This window comes from Mycena indigotica, assembly GCF_014461135.1.
Source record: "Mycena indigotica strain 171206Taipei chromosome Unknown Mind.scaff0008, whole genome shotgun sequence".
NCBI lineage: Eukaryota > Fungi > Basidiomycota > Agaricomycetes > Agaricales > Mycenaceae > Mycena > Mycena indigotica.
Window position 1 is genome coordinate 4,003,359 of NW_023503007.1, and position 17,754 is coordinate 4,021,112.

Genomic DNA, 17,754 nt, shown 5'->3' on the forward strand with positions numbered 1-17,754 from the left:
AATGGATATTCAACTGGAGTCTTGTAACTCCTGCCATGAGAAGTGGTTTGATCTACAGGTTAAAGATGGAAAATGCAAACAATGTCAAAAGTCTGACAAACTCTGTGATGGTAACAAGATGGATCCTGGAATTGCTCCTCTTTTACCTCCTTTAACCCAGATGGAGGAAATTTTGATTTCACCTGTACATGCCCTTACCCAAGTATGGCAGATTCATGGAGGCCAATATGCTTATCGTGGGCATATCTGTAACTTTCCACGAGATACTGCAGTATTTCACAATAAAGTTCCTCTTCTACCAGAGGAATGTGAAATTGTTATTTTTCGTCGTCAATCTGCAGCTAACCAGGAAACTGTCAATGAGGACTTTCGTGTCCGAAAGGCAGTTTTACATCAGTGGTTGTCTTTTTTGGAACAGCATCATCCAACCTTTCGATCACGGCAGGTTGAAATAGATTGGAACCGGCTAAACACCTTTGCTGCTGATGCAAATGTTATGAATCAGCTTCAAAATGTGACAGTAGAAAATCTACAGCCAAATTTGGATCAAGGCCCTCCTCAACAGAATGCAGAAAATCCAGGTGTATGTAAACCCGCTGGTTTATCTGTGTGACACTCACTCATAGTGTCACTCATTGTGTGACCATCAGTAGTCATTCTTGTCCTGTACCTCGTCGTCCTTGGAATCCACAGCCCGGTCCTGTTGACTTGCTGCGTGTCTCCCTCAGTGTTTCCTGTTGGCAGCAGGCTTTCAGTGTACCACTGTTTTCTGGAGGTTTTGCACCAAATATTCGTTCTGGCTTAACAGAGTTTGAGCAACTTGCTGCAGCTGCTACTGGGAATAATCCTGAGATTATTTTGACTTTACCTCCCGTGCGTGGTACTCCAATAAATGAGAACAGTGCACATCCTATAGCTATTGATGCATTTCCTACTCTTTTCCCCTTTGGACAAGCAGATTTCAAAGAAACTCGTCATAAGAATGTAACAATGGAAGAATGGGCAGCACATCTACTTCGCTATCAAGATGGAAGATTTGCAAGGCATCCCAGGTTTCGTTACTGGGCATTAAATACAATTTTTCGACAAAGAGCAAAGAGAGCATCAAAGTGGTATGCTCGTAGTCATGCAGAAGATGGCTCATTATCTGTTGAAGAAATCAGAGAATTGATTGAGGGGAATAATGCAGATCATCTAGCTCAGCGTGTTTCTAGGTCAGCTGCACCAATTGAAGGGTCTCGACCATTCTGGTCAAGTAAACGTAAAGATTTAACTGCTCAAATACGGGATATTGGCTGTCCTAGTGTTTTTTTCACCTGCTCAGCTGCAGATATTCAATGGCCAGATTTACATCAACATATGCCTGGATGGAATCCCAATATAAATGATCCTGATATGTATAGGACCAGATGGAAGGACTTAAATGAGAATCCAGGTATGGTGTATTAATTATTCTGGATTACATAAACATACTAATCCTCTCTATAGCTATTGCAGCATATTATTTCCAGAAACGTTGGGAGGTTTACTTTGAGTATTTTATGAAAGTCAAGTTTCAGATCAAAGACTTTTGGTGGAGATATGAATGGCAGCATCGAGGAAGCAGTCATATACATGGTTTTCTTTGGTTTTCAGATGCTCCAGATGTAGAAAAACTGGATCTCAAAAAAGATGAAGATGTTCAAACATTCATCAATTATTGGGACCCATTAATATCTACCATGAATCCTGATCAGAAACACCCTCCAGCTGAAACTCATCCATCTGCACAACTTTTTGATACTCTTCAAGATACCAAGAGAGAATTAGCACAGCTCTTGAATCGTTTTCAAAGACATACCAAATGCGCTCCAGGATATTGTTTACGCAGGGACAAAAATACACATAAGGATTTTTGCCGGTTTCACTTTCCCAAACCTTTGAGAAATACAACAGGTTTACATACAGAACCAGGTTAAATGCATCCTGAGCTCCATCCAAGGAGAAATGATGAACTCCTAAATGCTCATCACATTGTTATAATTTTAGGATGGCGGGCTAATATGGACTTTAGGCCTGTGCTAAATAAGAATGCAGTGATTGCTTATGTAGCAAAATATGCAAGTAAAGCAGAGTCTCAATCTAGCACTATGGCTGATATGCTTAAAAAAGCAGTTTCCTCTCTTAATGACTCTGATGCTGCTCAAATTGCCTATCAGAAGATGTTGTCTGCTTTTGCTGCTGAGAGAGATATGTCTGCTCAAGAAACCTGTCACATTCTCTTAGACTGTCCTATGGTTAGATCATCAAGAGTAGTCAGAAATGTCAATGTATCAAAGCAAGAAGAAGATGTAGAGATTGACTTTGAAGGCAATACTGTTCGCAAAACTGGATTACGGCAGGCATACAGAACTAGGCTTACTGGTAATATATCTGCACAATTGAAAGAGGAGTTAGAGAAAACAACTTTCCTCCATTTCCTTCGGCACTGGACTGTCAATGGCAAAACTCTATCACGGCGAGGTGGCCGTTCTGCATTACCTTATGCATTGAATATCTGGCCTCGATTTATTCATGACACAGCTGATAAAAATGTCTATGAGAACTGGTGCTATGCTCATATGATTCTACATCATCCTTTTGTACAGGAAGCAGACTTGCTAAAAAATCATGACAACTGGATTACTGCATATGAAACAGATTGTGTACCATTCAATCTCCCACATGGACATGATACCTTGCCTACAGCTGAGGAAGAAGATGAGGAAGAAGACCCAGATGCTGAATCAGACTCTGAGAGTATAGCACCTGATGATGATGATCCTCAAATGGCACAGTTTCAAGCAGATTGGATGCGTGAGGCTGGGCGTCGTCCAGGAGAAGTAACAACAACAGACTCATTACTGAAATCATTAGGCCTTCGTGAATTAGATATCAGTTACAACTGGGTGGAAAACTCACCTCCCATGGCTGATATCAAAGCTGCAACTGAATGGTTGCCTGAACAGCTTAAACAATTCCCTAATGATACTATCCAGAATCTCCCTCCAGAGGATTATACAAAGTTGAAAGGGGAACAACAGCAACTTTTCCTTCAGGTTATGGCATATATCAAAGCATTAAAAGCTGGGAAATCACCAGAGCCACTCAGAATCAATGTGGATGGTACTGCAGGGACTGGTAAATCAGTGCTTATTCGTGCTATTACTACTGCTTTTGCGAGAGGAATATGCAGATGAGCTAGATGGTAAAGATCCTGTTATTCGGATGGCTCCTACCGGAATTGCTGCATTTGGAATCAGAGGATGGACAATCAATTTTGCACTTTCTATTCCAGTCACAAAAGATAGTAATTTTTCAGAATTAGCTCCTGCCTCTCTTCAGAAAATGCAGCAACGCTGGCATAGTATGCGTATTTTTATCATTGATGAAAAGTCAATGATTGGAAGGGCAATCTTAGGGAAAGTGGACCGTAGGCTCAGACAGATTTTTCCAGCTAAAGCTGAGGAAACTTTAGGAGGTCAATCAGCTATAATCTTTGGAGATTTTTTCCAGCTCCCACCTGTGGGTGATAGTGCTTTGTTTTCTACTAAGCAAGCAGATGGGCCAAGAGGCCAACTTGCTGCTGAAGGAAGAATGGTATATGAAACCTTCAAACAGTCTCTTACTCTTACTCGGGTTTTCCGTCAAGAAGGTGATGATCCCCGTCAAACAGCCTTCAGAGAGGCATTGTATCATTTACGAGAGTATTGTCAGGGGAACCCCCGCTTCGGCCTCCTTCGGACCCTCCGAACGCATCCGAGGCGCATCCGACCGGCGCCCCCTCGGACGCTCCGACCCACCCCGACCATCGTCCACGGCCTCCTTCACCCGCACAATCACCGATCCGTCAAGACCCTCCCAACGATCACCTTGGGACAGAGCCTGCGACGCCGCTCAGGCCTTCTGCGCTCTACGTCGGCAGTTACGGACGACCAGTATATAGTTGGCGCCCTAGCAGGCGGACCCTTAGAGTTTCTTCTCTTTGGATCCTCCCCTGCTAGGTCGGTCCCTCCGTGTATTTCCTGTAGTCTTATTCACGCTTTGGATCCTCTCCTGCTAGGCTTTCGTCGGAGTCTCCAGGGTTGCCCTTACAGCAGAAGAAACTCTCTACGGGATTAACCGGTCAAGATTGCCAGGTTTGGTGCTGACTCAGGCTCGGAGTACGAGTCCGTACCCCCTCGTCACCGCCCCTGCCACTTGACCCCTCCTCCTCTGCTCTTGTCGTCTTTACGCCCGCTATGTCTACCGGAGCTGCTCCGGACGCTGACGCGCATGGACGCACTTGAGGCGAAACTAGACAACCTCACCAATCTCCTCACCCACCTTGCTTCCCAGGCTTCCGCTGCCGCACCACCTCCGGCAGCTCCCGAACCGCCCGGCATCTCCGAATGCCCCCGACGCGGATGCGTTATTTGGTGACATTACTGTCGCCTCAAAACTGGTCTTACGACCAAACCCCCCGTTTGCGTTTAACGGAGATCGCAAACGCGGCCGCGCCTTCCTCCTATACCGGTCAAAACCTACGCTCGGCTTGCCCCGGAGGCCTTCGTAGTTAACGGAGAGCCGAGCGAAGAAAAGGCCGTCCGCTACGCCATGTCCTATATGGCGGAGGGACCTGCTCAGCAATGGGCAGAGCATCATGGGAGCAAAAACCCTTCCCCTTCCCTCGGTGGAGCCAGTTCCTCTCCGAGTTTCGCCTTCGGTTCGTCGAGGAGAACGAACAGGACCTCGCGCTCGCTAAGTTGGAAGCGCGGGTTATCACATGGGAACGCGGGATGTCTACGGATACACCGACGACTTCGAGGACTTGATGGACCTCGCTGGCCGAAGACGCGTTGGTTAAGGTAACCAAGTACCGCCACGGACTTGACCCCTTGATCAACAACGGCATCACCTCTTCGAACGACCCCCAGACCTCCGTGACTATCTGGGCTGGCGCACTCGGGCTTTCCGACAATATGAAGCCCTGGTGCGGCGAAGCTCATTAAGGGAACGGCTACCCCGCGGACCGCCGGGGCTCCGCGCGGCGCCTTCCCCATCACTCGTTCGGCAACTCCGTTCCCCATCCGCCCGGTGGCCCCGCCTGTGCCACCCCGGCCCACGCCCCGTCCCGGTACCTCCGGCCCCGTCCCTATGGAGCTGGATCGTACTAGGGCTCGGGGTGCCCCTCGTCGAGCCTGCTTCAGATCGGCGACCCCAACCATTTGGCTCGGGACTGTCCGCTCCCCCGCCGACGTCCGCCATGTGGACATCCTCGACGAGGTAATCCAGCAACTTGGCGATGAGATGCTGGGAGAGCTGCTTGCGCGGTTGTCCGATACTGCGGCCTTAGCGGAGGCGCATTCGGAGGCTCCGGCAGAGGATTTTGTCCCCGCGACGAGTGACTGGTGTGCCCTCGTTGCGTCCATAAATCGTTTCACTTATTTGTATAATGAATCAACTCCCTTGCCCTACAACGAGCCCGAAACGAAAGACGCACCCTCTGCCCCCTCCGAAGCCCCCGTTCGGATTCGCCGACTTGCCTGGGAGAAAAAGCTACCTGGCAGTTATACCATCTCTGCCGCTCCTGGCGTTAACTCGCTGCACCTCCCCCTTGAACTTGAGTCCACTGCGAACGCGCTCAAGCTCTCCCTCTCGGGTCTGGTCGACTGCGGAGCTACCCGGACTTTATCGACACAGAATATGTCAACCGGAATAATGTGCCAGTCCGAAATCTCTCAGTACCCATCCCGGTCTACAACGTCGACGGCACCCCCAATGATGCTGGGTCTATTCGCCAAATCGCGGACCTCGTTCTACGGTACAACGGACACTCTGAAGCGCGTTCAGCTGGCTGTAACCCACCTTGGGAAACAGGACCTGATACTCGGATACTCCTGGCTCAAAAAGCATAACCCCGAGATCAACTGGGAAACAAAGGAGGTGAAAATGAGTCGTTGCCCCCCGCAGCTGCTCTACCTGCCGTGACGAAGAGCGGACCGAACGCGCTGAGGTTCGGCGGCTCCGACTCCTTAAATCACGACTACTTGCGGGCGCCTTCCCCACTGTTTGCGCTATCGATATCGCTGGCCCAGATGATGCTGACGACGAGCTCGGAGCTGCTCCGGACCCTCCGGAGCCCTCACCAGATCTCGACGGCGACGAGCATCTTGAAGACGGCGACCGCATCTTCTACACCTCCTTTCGCCCAGTTGAGGAGATCCGCGCTGGCAGTACAGTGTCCCAACGCCTTGCAGAGGCCTTCGCCCGTAACTCGGCCCCTCCGCCTTGGGAGATCCCGGACTGGGCCAAGGAGTTCCAAGACGTCTTCGACAAGGAGTCCTTTGACACGTTACCAGAACAAAGGGCTTGGGACCACGCTATCGAACTCGTCCCCGACGCGAAGCCCGCTAACTGCAAGGTGTATCCGATCTCCCCTCGAACAGGCGAACTTGACAAGTTCATCGAGGAAGGACTTGCCACAGGCCGTATTCGCCCTTCGAAATCTCCGATGGCCTCCCCGTCTTCTTCGTTAAGAAAAAGGACGGAGGGCTTCGGTTTGTCCAGGACTACCGCGCCCTCAACGCAATGACGATTAAGAACCGGTACCCCCTTCCGTTGATTAACGACCTTATCAACAGGCTCAAGGGCGCTCGTTACTTCACCAAACTCGACGTTCGCTGGGGTTTTAATAACGTCCGGATTAAAGAAGGAGACGAGTGGAAGGCGGCCTTTCGGACTAACCGAGGGTTGTTCGAACCTTTGGTGATGTATTTCGGCCTGACAAACTCCCCCATGACGTTCCAAACGATGATGAATGACATTTTCCAGGATCTCATTCTTTCAGGCGACGTTATGATCTACCTCGACGACATCCTTATCGCACATTCGGACCTCCGCAAGCACCGCGAGATCGTCCGGGAGGTCCTTCGGCGGCTCGAATGCACAAGTTGTACCTTCGCAAGGAAAAGTGCGACTTCGAGAAATCGTCAATCAAGTACTTGGGGGTCATTATCTCGCACAACCATGTCGAAATGGACCCCGTTAAGGTCCTGGAGTCTCCGCATGGCCTCCGCCCGAAAACAAGAAGGACGTTCAGCAGTTCCTGGGGTTTGCTAATTTCTACCGCAGGTTCATTCGGGATTTCTCGGCCCTAGCGCAACCTCTCTTTGCGCTCACCAAGAAAGACCAGAAATGGACCTGGGGAGACGCCGGCCGCCGCCTTTCAAGCCATCAAGGACGCGGTCGTATCAGAACCTGTCTTAGCGATCCCGGACGACTCTCGGCCTTTCCGACTTGAAGCAGACAGCTCAGATTATGCGACGGGGGCGGTTCTTTCACAACAATCCGCCCCGGACGGGAAGTGGCACCCTGTAGCATTCTATTCCAAAAGCTTAAATGATGTCCAGCGCAACTACGAGATTCACGACAAGGAGATGCTCGCTGTGGTAGTGTCTCGTGGCCGCCACGTCGCCACCACGGTCACGCGCAATTCACGGGTCGCGCTTATCGGGCGATAACAGCCACCTCTGATTTACTCGACATTTCAATTCCTATCTCCTCCCTACTCCACAACTATCTCAAAATATCCGAACTTCGAAGCTGCCGCTGGACGCACAGAGCTAGTCGGACTGGGTATAAGACTTGGCTTGGTCCCCCAACGTCTTCGCTGAGGGGCAGCAGCGCATTCCCATTCATCAAAGTCCAAAAATGGTTCTGTGTGGACATGTGGTCAGTGTAGAGCCAGGATCTCTTACACATGGCCAATTTAGTTTTTATTTCATTTGTTTGTACCCCTTCCGATCACATAGTTACGGTCTCAGATTCGGATAGGAGAATCTTATCTTCCTTGCTTCCCTCCTTCATCTCTGAGTTTTGAGCCTGCGTGAGCGAAAGCGCAGAATAGCGAGCCGCGAGCCAGGATATATTCACCCAGAGCTGAGTACATTTCACCAAACTACATCCACCATTTTACTCCACCCGCAGCATCAGCTCGATACGACCTTGGCCTCTAAAGTAGTCCTCGCTTGGACTACGTTCGCCTTCTTCAGTGGAGCCCACCGCGAGGGGGCTGGTTTTCCGTTATCGAGCTCTACCAACGCTGCGTTATCCACTTTGACCCCTATTCTTCCTCACTCACCTTAGTCGCTAGCGAATATGGCGACCCCGATAGCAACCGCAACTCTCCATACCCCCATGCCGATCCCGCGTTCCCAAAATGCGCCCAAGTTCAACGGGCAATACGCCAAAGACTTTCTAAACCAGATCGCTGAATGCGGAATCCAGGCTGGTATCGTCGATAAAGACCAGCTGGTCGATCACATCTACAAATATTCCAGCGACCGTGTCAAAGATATTATTCGTTACATACCGGAGATCGACGTCGAAGCATCCGGCAGGACTTGGACGGCAGCGTCAAAGGCACTCCTCGCTGTCTATCCTGATGAAGACGCAGCACAAAACTACACCGAGCAGCAATTGAAGGACTTCTGCCAGTCCAACTCCGCTAAGTCCCCCTTTGCGAACAAATTAGCCGTGGACACCTATTATCGAGAGTTCTTACGCATGTCAGGGAATCTCGTTAAGAAGAAGAGAATCACCCAGGAGACCGCGAACTACATGTTTGTTAGCGGAATACCGACAACGATGAAGGATTGGTTTTACCAACGAACACCGACTTCCAACCGCACACGCGATACTGCTCCAACACTCGCGGCAACCGTCGAAATCTTGAAGAAAAGATTTGATCCCGATTCGCTCATCTTCGAGCCGTGGAGCGAGAAGATCTATAACCCTAACCAAGCTAAGTTTTGACGAATTCGGGAACCGAATCGATACTGCTCTTACCCCAGAATTCCAAACGCAGCAAGCCTCACAACCGCGACCGGTCCAAATCCAGCAGCGACCGGTTCAAGACCAAGCGCCCGAGGCGCCGACAACCTCGACAGACTCCCAGATCGCCGACTTGACGCGTCAGCTGGAGCAAATGCGGCTCCACCTAGCAGAGAGACAGCTAGCCGCTAATACTGGTAAGCGCTGCTTCGTTTGTGGGAAGATCGGCACTCACCAGCTTCACCCGCGTTACTGCCCTGAAATGCGTGAGCTCATCGAGCGAGCTCTGGTCAAGATCGACCCGAATACCCAACGTTACGTCCAGATGGATGGCTCCGACTTGCCAAAGACTCCGCAAGGTTGGCGAGGCGGTGTCTCGTCCTACATGCGCGCGCGAGCAGATGGCGTCCAGGCAGCTGCGACTCATTCGGCTGGTCTCGTTTTTGGCACATCTCAAGTTCTCGACAACGATTTCTTCGCGGTTTCCTCGCTCAGCTATAACGAGCAATTAGCGAACCCAGTAACTCGAAGTGGGAAGGACACAAACCGCTATAACCCTGTTGGTCAACGACCAAACGCGCCAGCAGCACCCAAGCCAGCACAACACGCCCCCGCACAACAACCTAGCCAACAACAAGCGCCAACCGCTCCAAAGGCTCAACCCCCAGCGCCTCCAGTTGTAGAGAACAAGATCCCAACTCCAACGAATCCGATTAACCGCAAGGACGGGTGGAAGAATGCGCGAGCGCCGCGAGCCGGCGGACAGGGCGAAGACGTCGTCATGCGAGACGCAAGCAAACCTGCAAATGATAAGTACCATATTACCTCTGCGATACAAGAGCGTGCTAACCCTGCAGGTGTCCTCGAGACGATTTTGAAGACTAACGTGTCGCTTCCAATCTTCGAAATCATAGGAGCGAGCCCAGCGCTACAGAAGCTTATGAGCGACCAAACCAGGGCCAAACGAGAGTACACGAACAAATCAGCTGAGTATTCACTAGACGATGCAGAAGAGTTGATTCGTTTGTCGACACAGATCCAGACCAGCGAGCCCCGCGAAATGATCGTAGAACCATCGTACGAGCTGGAAGATTTCCTAGTTCGCTACAGCAACGCGGTGGCGAAAGCCCCGCCGACTAGTCGCTATTTTCGCAATGACCACAGGGTCGTTGACAGTGTCGGTAGGCGGTATCGAGCTCAAGGCGATGATAGACTCCGGCTCAGAGCTAAACCTGGCAAGTTTTTCAGTTCCTACACGCTGCTCTCTCGCTGTCGACTACCAGGGTACACGATGGGCCTTGAAGGGCATCCATGGCGACCCCGAGCAGCTGCGAGGGTGTGCGACGGACGTACCGTTGCGTATAGGCCAACACGACTTCACCCACCACCTCTTCATTTCCCATCAGGAACTCGGGCCGCACGACCTGATTCTGGGCCAACCATTCTTGCAATGGTTCTGCGCACGGCTCGATTATGAACGCGGAGGCGCCGTCAGCCTCTACCTGTGGAAGGATGGCGAGAGAAGAGGGCAACCCACAATTGGGATCGCTATCACGAATCCCGCTGACCCGCGGAACGCTGTGGCGATGATGACGCGTGGCAACGGCCATTCACACCTCTCGGCCTACGTCGAGGACATTCCCGAAGGGGAGGATTTTTGAAGCGGGGGAGTATACCCAAGACCTCTCCAACCTCCTGCGCAAATACTCTGGGGAGATCTATCGAAGCAATACTAGGAGAAGCTGAGTTTGCAAGTTTTGATTCTCTATTTCATATTTCACCATCTACAGAATACGATTCCATCTTAATGAGCTACGCTATCCAAACCGGAGTCAACCTTGACTCCGTTGTATCAACACCGTGGACTAGGCGCCTCTTCTCGGATACCCACACCTACATGACCAGCGCTGGCGCCAAGGCGCCGATCATCAACAAACGAAAGTACAAGCCTGTCGCGCGGAAGATTCGCCCTGTGCCAACTTACCAACCCGATCCGCGGAAGCATCTCTTCCGCGAGATCCCACGCGCCAAACCAACGACCCTCCCGACCAATCCACCAAACTACACCAACTTGAAATTCGGCCAACGCGTCACCCGCGAACGACTAGAAGGCATGTTAGCTAATATTCAAGAAGGGATACTGACCGGGGAGGAGAGAAACCTCCTCGCGTTCATTGTCGTCACCCGTGAGTCCGCCTTTGCTTGGAATTTTGCAGAGAAGGGCTTCTTTTCCAGGGAATTCTACCCCGACTACGAGTTTCCCGTCATTGAACACACCCCTTGGCAAGCAGCGCCAATCCGCATACCACGAGCGTTGGAGCCGGCGGTCCGGAAAGTCATAGCGGATGGCGAGCGAGACGGGCGCTTCGAGCCCAGCGTCTCGAGCTACCGCTGTGCGATGTTCCCGGTCGCTAAGAAGCCTGGTTCCGACCCACCAGTTCGCGTTATACTCAACCTCGAGCCGCTTAACGCCGTCACCATCCTGGACGCTGCCATGGTGCCGAATATAAATGATTTCGCTGAGTCGTTTGTCGGTTATGCCATTTACGGTATCGCAGACTTATTTTCAGGATTCGACGCTGTGTGGATTCACGAGAACTCCCGGCGCAATGCAGTCCTTCCACTCACCTCTGGGACCAAAGCAACAAGTAACGATGGCTCATGGATATGCCAACGCCCCCAACGAGTTCAACCGTCGCTTCGACCATGCTCTCAAACCGATCGCGCCTCAAAAGGCACTCGCCTTCTTCGATGACTCCGGAATCAAGGGCCCGATGTCCCGTTACAACGACGAGGCCATTTCTGGCAACCCGAATATCAGACGATTCGTCTGGGAGTATGCCCAGAATCTTGACGACTTCCTGGGCACACTCATCGAAGCTGGCATAACCGCCTCGGGCGCGAAGACGGTTTTGGCAGCATTTGACCTGCACATCGTGGGCACCGTAGTGTCGCTCGAAGGTTGGAAGATAGCTCCGAAATTGGTACAACGCGTCCTGGACTGGCCGCTGCCAACGTCCATCTCGGAACTGCGAAGTTTTCTCGGTCTCGCGGGAGGCAGTCGCCGGTGGATTCGTGGCTTCTCACTAATAGCTAAGCCCCTTACCTCTCTCCTGCGAAACCCCACTACCGAATTTCAGCTCACTGAAGAAGCTCGCGAAGCAATTGACACTCTAAAGAAGTGTATTACAAGTACCCCCGTACTTATCCGACTCGATTATGACGCCGCCCGCACCATCACACGCCAAACCCGCGACAGTGACGAGGGCCTGCTTGTCTTCGGCTGCGATTCCTCCTGGATGGGCGCCGGATGGGTCTTGTACCAAATCCGAGACGGCGAGAAACACCCCGCAATCTACGGCTCTTGCACATTCGGTGCTGCCCAAGCGAATTACGGCCAACCCAAAACGGAAGTTTACGGCCTCTTCCGAGCCTTGAAGGAGATGCGGCATTATCTTTGGGGAGTGCATTTCCGACTAGAATATGACGCGACTTCGCTTGCTAAAATGATATCAGCTCCGGATGACGTTCCGAATGCGCCGATGTTGCGCTGGGTGGCTTACATCCGTTTATTCGACTTCGAATGGCAACATGTCCGCGCCGAGTCCTTCAAACTCGAAGATGCCCTTTCGCGTCGACCGCCAGCACCTCAAGACGAACAGTATGACCAAGTCGACGACTCCGAAGCAGTCCTGGACGCCATGCTTAACGCGACACTGGCCGAGGCCGCAGACAATGCTAAGTCCACTCTTGAAATTTACCACAATTATCTGCGCAACACTTTAGATAGTTACTGGCGCGCCCCAGACGAGCAAATTCCTATCTACCGCCAGTCGTTGTCGACCCGCGGTACCCCGTCTTCCTCAACTCCAGAAAACAAGCTCGGCCTTCGACCCGGCCGGCCGGGGATCATTCTTGATCGCCGTGCTATTACGCGAACCGGATGATCTCATGCGACCCCTGCCGGAGTTTCTGCGAAGAAGCGAGCCTGTAGAAGTTGAGTCGACTTATCAACTCGGGGAAGAGCCAGTACTGCTGACATATATAGATAGCACACGATATTCGCAAAGTATCCCCCTAGACGAGCTGTTTCCTTCAAACGCGGAAGTCGCGGACGCGCAAGCGGGCCACAAACATGGTGTCCGTGACGAGGACTCACCGGAGTTTTGGATCGAACTGCGGCGATTTTTACGGGATGGAGAGTACCCCCCGCGTTGTTCAAACGACAAAGCTAAGGCTCAATTTCTCAAACGCGCGCGGCGCTTCCTCTTTCACCAGGACCGCTTGTGGCTGGCGCCGAAGAAAAACTCGGACCGACTACCCCGGCTCGTGATCGATATTCCAGCGAAACGGGGCGAGCTCATGGCGCAAGCGCACAACGAGTGCGGCCATCGAGGCCGAGATGCTGTCTATGCCCAGCTACGTGACCGTTTCTATTGGCCTAACATGTATTCCGATATTTCATTTTTTGTCAGATCGTGTATCGAGTGCCAAAAGTCCATCAAGAGGATACCACACCTCCCATTCAACGAATCGTGGCAATCCCCGCTGCTCCGTCACTTCGAGCTGGACTGTATCCATATGCGCGAGGGCCTCAATGGCCTGAAGTACATCATACACGCAATCGAATCGACCATCGGCTGGCCGGAAGCACGTCCCGTCAAATCGCTTACCTCGCACTACGTCGCAAAGTTCATTTACGAGGCACTCATATGCCGATTCGGAGGGATACCTGTCATATCATTCGACGGCGGACCAGAGTTCAAAGGTGAAGTGCAGGAGCTTTTGCGAACTCAGTATAACTGCCGAGTGATCTTTTCGACAGCCTACCATCCTCAAGGCAACGGTCGAGTCGAGCGCTCCCATCAGCCGCTCATTAGCGCCCTCTACAAACTCTGCGGCGACAAGAAAGGGAATTGGCCCCGCTATGTCTACCCGGTTTTACTCGCGATCCGAGTGACCGTCTCGCGCGCCACGGGCTTTACGCCCTACTTCCTCCTTTACGGTGTTCACCCGCTCTTCTCATACGATCTGGCTGAAATCACATGGCAGACGCTCGATTGGGACGCGGTCTTCACGCATGACGACCTGATTGCGATGCGCGCGCGCCAGCTCGAGCGGCGCGACCCGAAAATGGCCGAGGCCAACGCCAAACTGCGTGAGTCAAGACGACGCGCCATTGACGACCTCCACAAGCGGAACCACTATCACTTTGACTTCAAGGGACTACGAAGTTGGGATGTACGTGTGGCTGCGTGAGTCCGCGCTGGACGAGACAAAGGGAGACAAAGATAAGTGGACATATGCGGGTCCTTATATTATCCACGAGAAGCGAGCTAATGATTCATTTGTTCTGCGCGAGCTTAGTGGCGCCATACTCCGAGGACACGTCAATATTCGGGCGCCTCCGTCTCTTCTACTTTCGGCCCGACAACCAGACGCTCAAGACAAAATTGGCTGCGCCGATCCGCCAAGCGGAAAATCCGGACCTTCGGTACGATGTGGCTATGTCGCGGATCGCGGAAATTAAAGCTGAGTTTTCAAATTGACTCTCGATCGCTCACAGCCTCGATTCAGTCGATCGGAGCATTTATACCCGACTCTCCCTCTCCTTTCCTCCCTTTCCTTTCATTCCCTTCCTTCCACTTCCACCATGACCTACCTCGAGCCAGCAGAGCCATATTTGCGAGCACCGTGCAACAACACCCATCGAGACTTCCACCCGACTGAAGAACATGACTTGGGTCGCCCAGATCTCGGGCGCTCCTTCGCCTACGGCCCTCGAGACGAAGCCTACGTCGATAATCACCAGTACTCGTCATTCAAGCGGGGGGACTTAACCATGCGATACGTCTACGAGGTTGAGATGGAATTCAACCTGGGCGGTGAGTTGACGACTTACCCTGTTGTAATTTACGTTTGGAGGCGGGATTTCGACCTCAAATGGCAAGAATTGCGAGCATTCCTTCTCCACGGCACTATTCCTGACCGCTACCCACCTCGAATCGATTCGATCGGCCGCGTTCATGAACCTATGAACGAGGACACATTTAGAGCTATCTCTCGCCGTTTCAATAGCGACCCTCGATCGACCTACCTCTTCGACAAGAGCACCGGCCACATCTTCAATGGCAAACGCACGCGCAAAAAGACACAGAGGTCTTCCCATCCAGCAGAAGCACAATCAGTTTGAGTTGGACGTACGAACTCAAGTGCGCTATCATGGCCTTCCGGAGCTTCTCGAAGCGGACCCATCCGACCTCGTGAACATTGCGAGGACATGGACGAACGTCTGGTACATCGATGACGTCGCGCGAGCCCGCAGCTTGGCAACGCGCTTATCGCTTGACGAACGCTCATTCATGGTACAACCACAATCGTGCTTGATGCGAAATTTTGGTACATCCTTATTATCCCAATCACTAATATTAGCGCGATTTCGGGGGCGAAATCCGAAGTATCCCCCTCTGTGGTAGTGTCTCGTGGCCGCCACGTCGCCACCACGGTCACGCGCAATTCACGGGTCGCGCTTATCGGGCGATAACAGCCACCTCTGATTTACTCGACATTTCAATTCCTATCTCCTCCCTACTCCACAACTATCTCAAAATATCCGAACTCGAAGCTGCCGCTGGACGCACAGAGCTAGTCGGACTGGGTATAAGACTTGGCTTGGTCCCCCAACGTCTTCGCTGAGGGCAGCAGCGCGCATTCCCATTCATCAAAGTCCAAAAATGGTTCTGTGTGGACATGTGGTCAGTGTAGAGCCAGGATCTCTTACACATGGCCAATTTAGTTTTTATTTCATTTGTTTGTACCCCTTCCGATCACATAGTTACGGTCTCAGATTCGGATAGGAGAATCTTATCTTCCTTGCTTCCCTCCTTCATCTCTGAGTTTTGAGCCTGCGTGAGCGAAAGCGCAGAATAGCGAGCGCGAGCCAGGATATATTCACCCAGAGCTGAGTACATTTCACCAAACTACATCCACCATTTTACTCCACCCGCAGCATCAGCTCGATACGACCTTGGCCTCTAAAGTAGTCCTCGCTTGGACTACGTTCGCCTTCTTCATCGCGATCATCCGCGCACTCGAGGAGTATCGGCATTTCCTCGAGGGCGCCGCGCATCCGGTTGAGATCTGGACTGACCATAAGAACTTGGAATACTTCCGAAAGGCGCAACACCTTAATCGTCGGCAAGCCCGATGGTCGTTGTACCTTTCCAGGTTTGACTTTACGCTGAACCACGTCCCAGGTCGCCAGATGGGCCGTCCCGATGCTCTCTCCCGCCCGGCCTGACCACGGTATCTCCGACGACAACTCGGATGTCACCCTCTTACGCCCCGAACTGTTCCACGTGCGCGCTTGAGGCCGTCACTGTCTCTGGGCCTGGCTCCGAACTTGTCCGCGACATCAAGGAAGCGCTATCCGGTGAGCCTGACCTAGAGGAACCCGTCGCCACTTGCGGCTCGGCAACTCTTGAAGGTCCGAGGTCAAGCTCGGGGCCCCGCCATCGCGTTCGGACGAGTGGGCCGTCTCAGGCGACCTCCTGTACTTTCCGCGGCAAGGTCGTAGTCCCCAAAGACAAAGACCTAAGGAGGCGCATTATAGAGCTCTGCCACGACACGCGTGTCGCCGGACATGCCGGGCGGTTCAAGACCCTGGAGTTGGTTTCGCGCAACTACTGGTGGCCACAGATGTCCCGCCATATCGGACGCCTACGTCGCGACCTGCGACTTATGCTGTCGTACGAAGGCCCTCCGAAGGCTTCCACATGGGGAGCTACATCCAACCGAAGTCCCCCCCGAGCGCTGGCACACCGTCACTGTGGACTTCATCGTCGAGCTCCCCGAGGCCCATGGGTATGACGCAGTTATGGTAGTGGTTGACGCCCTCGGGAAACGCGCTCACTTCACCGAATGCCATACGACAATAGACGCGGTCGGAGCTGCCCGCTTGTACTATCGGAACGTCTGGAGACACCACGGAACCCCCGAGAAGTACATTTCGGACCGTGGTTCGCAGTTCATCGCTGACTTCACGCGCGAACTCTGGCGCTTAATTGGCGTCAAGCCGGCTACCTCTACGGCTTACCACCCGCAGACCGACGGACAAACCGAACGCGTTAACCAGGAGCTCGAGCAGTACATCCGAATCTTCACCAACTACCAACAAGACGACTGGGACGAGCTTATCCCTGCCGCTGAGTTCGCCTATAACAACCACGTTCACTCCTCCACTCAACAGGTACCCTTTATGACGGACACTGGCCGGCTCCCCCGAATGGGTTTCGAGCCGGGCACCCGCTCAGAGTTGGAGTCAGTGAACGAGTTTCGCGATCGGATAGCGAACGGCGTCTCCGAGGCGAAGGCCGCGCTCATCAAAGCCAAAGACGAGTATAAACGGTACTACGATCGGAGACGATCGGACGCTCCGAATATTCAAGTTGGTGATAAGGTTTGGTTAGATGCCTCTGACATCAGAACAACTCGGCCCTCCGAGAAGTTCTCCCACAAGCGCCTCGGACCGTTCAAGGTGCTCGCGGAGGTTAGCAAAGGTGCCTACAAGCTCGACCTCCCCCGCGTTACTCCAAGCTCCACCCCGTCTTCCCCGTTATTAAACTCGAGCTCGCTCAGGACGACCCCCTTCAATGGACGACCCGGCTACGACGAACCGCCCCCGAACTAGAGGACGGAGTCCCCGAATGGGAAGTCGAGGAAATCTTGGATGCCAGGATAAGGTATAAGCGTCTTAACTACTTCGTCAGGTGGAAAGGCTACGATGCTTCGCCGCGACTCGTGGGTTCGGTTCGACCGTGTCTTCGCGCCAGACAAAACTGCGGACTTCTATCGGAGGTACCCAGGTAAACCACGGCACATCGCCTCAGCGACCTTCGACTCCTTGCCCTTCCGAACTATGCG